The 6000-nt window shown below is 37.1% G+C and overlaps 1 long non-coding RNA gene across 1 annotated transcript in view; it reads right to left on the reverse strand.

The window, feature by feature from the left end:
* Positions 1-3681, reverse strand: part of LOC141729499 (uncharacterized) — a 41546-nt gene extending 37865 nt beyond the window's left edge. Inside the window, exon 1 of the long non-coding RNA XR_012581002.1 lies at positions 3178-3681. This is a non-coding gene — a long non-coding RNA (uncharacterized LOC141729499). The remainder of the gene's footprint in view (positions 1-3177) is intronic.
* Between the last annotated feature and the right edge of the window lie 2319 nt (positions 3682-6000).

The raw sequence follows: 6000 nt of genomic DNA on the forward strand, positions 1-6000 counted from the left end.
GGTCAGGAGGGTACCTGCAGGCCAGAAATTCTTAAACAAGACTAAGGATGGAAAATCCTCATAGGGAACCAATAAACTCTGTGGAGTTGGAAATAGTGGTTTTGAAGCTCTATCTTCCCCTTTGGGATGCATACAATTTTACAGGCATGTGCTTACTTTACAACCTAGAGAGGATTTAACACTCTACATTCCTTGTAGAGATACAGGTATCTTTATGAAGATTTGTATACTCCTAATGGTGATGCATATCTTCATGTAAGTCAGGCATTCCTCTCTGAATTTCCAACGGCCCTGTGTTCCCACTCTGGGGTATCTGCTGTAGGTGCCACCATGAGATTCTTAACAATTCTCACACATTCAATACAGAATTCAGGGACCTCACTTAAGGCTCTTAGTACTGGTCTGAGAAGGAGGCATCTAAGGATTAATAAATAACCACAACACACAGCCTATACCCATCTGTGACTTTTGTCTAGTCCCTCAAAAATATAAGCAGGACCTGAAAACCTAAGGTGTTCAAATGACTACATCTTGACCTTTTTTTCCTTGAGCAGTCACTAAACTTGAGATAGGAAAATGTCAAAGCATGGGCTAAAGAGCAGGAATGTGTGTGTGTAGCATGAGATGCAGCAATCAGCCTTTATGAGAAAAGTAGCATTTTTCCAAAAAGGATTTAGTCACAAAACAAAACAAATGCTTCATTTTAGAATTATAAGCAACTTTGGAAGGAAAAGCAGAAGTATATGACAAAGAAAAGTTTGTATACAGGTAAAAGGACAAGATGGAAAGACCCACCCTGATTCTAAAATTTAGAAAATGGAGAGCATGAAGGAGATTGGGGTTTCAGAGGAAAGAAATGTAAATGAAATATTGACTTCTCATGGTAGTAGAAAAAGACATTACAGAGATAGTCAAGTTATCACATGTCTATGACTTCTTCACTCGTGAATGCTCTCTTTGGGAGCAGTAAGACAGCGGGAAACAAGGGAGATATTTATTTGAAGCTGTAAAAATTGGGAATAAGAAATACTGTAATCTTGAACATCCATCAGAGCATAATTGCAGTTTTCCATTTAGTGGCAAAGTATGACTTTCCAAGGACTGCTGGAAGTACCAACATTTCACAAGGACAGCTCTGATGATGAGTGATGGTCCTGGTGTCCTAGTCAGAAGCTTTAATATCTTTTTTTCTTGCCTTGCCTTCATCCCTTGCAATGCCATGCTGCCAGTTATAAAAGCTTGGTGTAATCCCCAGGGTTTATAAAGAAAGTGCATTAGGTGTAAGGAGGGTAAGGCAGACATTGGCTTTGGCAGCTTGCGTGACCTGATGAAAAGCAGCAGCAAATTCCCACAATGGAGCAGGAAAAATGTACTCCCCCTTTGAATCACTAACCAGACAGTACCAGAGCAACTTATCTGAGACAGAAGTTCACCATGTTTCTATGCATTCACATACCTAGCATAGACTTCCACTAGACAATAAATATTTCCCTTTTTTTTCTGGGTTTGCATTAATTCTGTACCTATTTCTGCAAAGTCAGTTATGGTTTAAAAACCTCAGTCTAATAAAAACAAAATTGAATTTTCTATGATGAAGCTGTACACAAAGTGGGAGGTAGTAAATTCAAGCATTTGGGATTCTGACTTTGACACACTTCTGTAACTGAAGTCTCATCAGGATAGGAGAACACAATTTAAACAGCTTTCTCTTGCATTGGCTTATTCACATTAAGTACAACAAGCTGCACACAGCAGGAGAATCTCAGCCTAGATTAGCAATACCATTTTTTCACAATGTGCAAAGAGGGTAAAGATGATGCAATTAAAACACGCTGCAAGCAAACACAATCACTTAGCACTGAAAAAACCCGAAAAACCTCACCTAGTTTTAGACAGTAAAATAAAACTGCAAGTAATTAAACATTCACTTGAAAAAATTTCATCCTTCTAATAACACAGCTTCTTCATACAGCACTACTATGAATTCCTTTTCTGCTTTCTTGAATATAAGCCATGATGTATCTAAAAGCTGGTAAGATCTACAATGGAGTTTTTGCTAGATTCATTGCAGTTTGCTGTCAAGTGATCAAATCCACATAATTATTTTCTACCAATATTTTTGTGTACATTGACTCTGACTGGATACCACAGCTAATAAATGTATGGTATATTTAAAGGTCCTCATCAAGTCATTAAATAATTACTATAAATAAAATTCCTTTGAAGCCAAGTGAAATACAATAAAATCAAGACTTTTTTCAAAAATCCTTCTGATTAAGAGGACTTTGAGCCAACAGAAATAAGCCCATTCTGATGATATTCATGAGCTAGTACTGAAAATGTTGTTATTTAGTTGCAAAATAAGATCTTCACTGAACTATGAAAACAGTGTGACAACCCATAATTCAATTAAAAAAAATTATTCCTTCACCATCCTCGTTTGCATCAAGTAAATTTCTTGAATGTGATCCTCAGTAGCTTTTTGTCATGCCATGAAGATGTCTCCCTTTTTTTCCCCCTCAGAATACTTAGTCCCAATGCTTCAGAGGCTGCTTTGCAAGGATCCTGTACATGTAAACACTTTCACTTTTTATTTGAGAAATAACAGTGCCATGAGACACTAATTGCAGACCATTCAAACAAACAGGAGTGTGCACCCTAAAGTCCTTATCTAACTTGACAGCTAGTCTCAAAAATGTGGACAGCTTCCACATGTATTTTTCTTTGTCATTGGCTGCAGGCATGGAGACCCATTGGCTAAACAAATCCCAAGGGAAGACAAGAATCCTTAGTGTGTAAACTGTTGCTTGTTAATGGGCTTGAATGGTTCACAAAGCCTAAAGAATTGGCTGCTTCTGACCTTAAGAGAGTCTTAAATCAATTTGGTCTGAAGGTACTCAGCTCTTGCTGTAGAGTGACCCAGAGACTGATTCTAGCTCTCTGCAGATTAGCCAGAGCAGCTGGCATTCACCAGTGGCTCTAGTGCTTTTCTTCTGCTGCAATCTCAGCAGAAAACATTCCAGCGCATTTAACACATGCACTGTGTGTGTACGGACACTTCTGATGCTTTTGATGTTTTCAGAGTTCACTATTATACCAACAATACAGTATCAGTTATTCATTAATAACCTTTATACATGAGAATGTATGCTTGAAAAGAGAAAACAAGTCCATTACCTTTTAAAGGTTCCTTTCCTGCATGCCTCTTCCCCATGTTGTCCTTGCACCCTGATGCACAGCTCCCCAGAGGGTTGCAATGCAAGCACCCAGCATGGTGAGAGCCCTGAAACACAGAAACTGCAGCCTGAATCATTTTGTCACTCCTTACATGTTAAGACCAACTTGTGCTTTCCTCCATCGTACAACAGACCTAAACCTCTGTAGTGCTGTAATCTGACACAGCAAAACTAGTAAGGGAATACAACCAAGAAAGACTTCAGGGATGTTTCTAGTATTTTTGTGTTGATGAATGTCCCAGTTTCCATGTTAAGAACTGCCCATGCTTCTTTGCAAATGATCAGCTGTATCTTCATCTAGGTAATTGCTAAAAGACTTCCAGTAGATTCTCCTACACTGATGCCTTCTGTTTCAGCACCACACTAGCTTTTTAATAAGGGTGCTTTTTTCTAATGAGAAAGCAACCTGCAAGCCACAAGACTTATGAAGGAGAGGCTTTATTTACTGACCAGCTGATAGCATTCTGCATTGCTACAGTTTTGTCATGGCTCATACTGATGAGTCAGCTAACATGTGATTGCAATTACTGGAACTAGAGAACAAATGCAGTTTTGAGAAGTGTTGCATTGCATCACTCCATTTAAATAAGCTAAAATAAGAATTGAAAATACCCATCTGCCCCTGCGTGGGTAGTCTGTGGGGCTAAACAGCAATAGTATAGGAGAGGAAGGAACAGGTTCATAAACAGTGATTTCATGAAGTAAACAGGAAATTGAGTGAATCAACAAAAACCCCAACACTGAAATTTAGACAATATAAAGAGAGACAACATTTGACATGGATGACCTGCACAGAGAAACAGAGGAGCACATGCATATAAGAGAGTCTAAGGACACTCTTGAGCCATGGAAGTAGTGAAGTTCACTCTGGAGATATAGTTACCGTTTGATTTATCCAAGTTATAGAGATGTGTACGCAGATATAAAAGCTGCAGCAGCTGTGAAAGCACTTAAATACAATACTTAAAAGCACTGGGTTGTACCAAGTGGTACAGAAGTAGGAAACCAGTATTTACAACACAGAGTTGATCAGAGCCAAGAAGGCTGGAGACAGAAATGAGCACTATTTACGAGAAGTCTGTGATCATATTCACCTCAGGAACCAAATGGCTGGTGTCAGCCTGTGCCATTCATCTTCAGGTGGCTGTAATAAGTGATAATGATAAATGTAATCCACACAGCCAACAGCTTTGCCAGCAAGGTAAATCATATTTAGCATTCTCCATTTTTGAAGTATGTGCCCTAAATATTAATTTACAACCTTCCATAGCTCTTATCTTATAGTCTAGTATTTTTCATCAACTAATTTTTAGCCTTTATATTTTCATATTATTCTTCTGGATACTTTTAAGCAGCATGGAGCTCACTGAAGCTTTTTAGATGTTAAGCATTTCCTGTGCAATGAATTAATACATGCAGTAAACTAGACTTGGGCCTCAAACAAAAAATATTTCCCAAAAAGCAATTCAACTACCTGAAATAAAAGATGGAGCCGTCTCCTAAAAGGGGAAAACAAGACAAAAGAAGAGGACTTAATTGCAGATATCTTTTCATAATGTGTGAACCTACTTTTTAGATGTCCACTGCTAGTTCTCACTAAATACTCCACAAAACATAAGCATCTTCCATTACACTCATACAACCACCAACAAATCCCTGATCTAGAGGCATCATCTTTGGACTTCATAGAATTTAGAGAACTTTAATTTCTTACCATCAGTTAGTTTTTAAAAAACATATATAGTATAAGCAGTCACAATGCCCTGTGGCAAAGTTCAACAGCTTAGATTTTCCTTGTAAATAGAAACAATTTTTGCTTACCCATTACTTGATGCAATTTTAGTTTAAGATTGTTATAGACAGTGGATAATTACTCATCTTTCTATGTCTACAACAACCTGACAAGCTTTTTCTTATGTTCTTCTCTCTGTGCATCTTTTAATTTCTGTCATTACAGATTGAAAATTCCCACTTTGTTAATTCTTAGTTCACATGGAAATTTCTCCATCCCTTACATCATCCATGTTGAGCATGATTCTTTTTTTTCCCTAATTTCTACTCCATCCTGCTTTAAATTGAAAAAATTGGTGCTGCACCCAGTGCTAATGACGCAGGTATAAGTGGGATTTGTACAGCTGCTTTAGAATTTCTCAGTTTGCTTTCTAATCTTTCCCTAGTAAATCCTAATACAATATTCTTTTGGACCATTTACTGAGAACAGAACTACTTTTTCCATTTAAACTTCTATAAACCCAGTGTCTTCATTCTAAATGTTAAGATACCTTGTCATGAATATAATGTATGTTCTTCCATGTTCTTCCTTAAGAAATATTCTTAAAGAATGATCAAGCTATTATCTTCTATATCTACCCAAAAAGAAAATAACCAAATGACCCCTTTCCTTGCTAAGAAATATGTTTTGCCTTGATATTTAATTTGAACACAGTAATCATTTTGCTTTATTTTTTGGGAATTTGGCTTTGCTTACCTAGATGTTACTATATATAATACAGACAACTGAATCTACCAAAGATGTCAACTTTGGTATTTGCAAGACTTTTTCTTTAAATAAATTTCTATATGGTTTATTCCTTAAAAAAAATGGTCATCTTAAAAAAATTCAGAAGGAGAATATCTTGCCATATTTCTCCCCTCTTGTGTATTTTTCTTGCATTCATTACTGTTACTGTGGACTGTAGTTTCTACATCAGCATTTAAATGGACACCTCCTATGAGAATCAAACTACCTTGATTCTCTTGCTTA

The sequence above is a fragment of the Zonotrichia albicollis genome, chromosome 7 (assembly GCF_047830755.1).
Source record: "Zonotrichia albicollis isolate bZonAlb1 chromosome 7, bZonAlb1.hap1, whole genome shotgun sequence".
NCBI classification, from domain to species: Eukaryota; Metazoa; Chordata; class Aves; order Passeriformes; family Passerellidae; genus Zonotrichia; species Zonotrichia albicollis.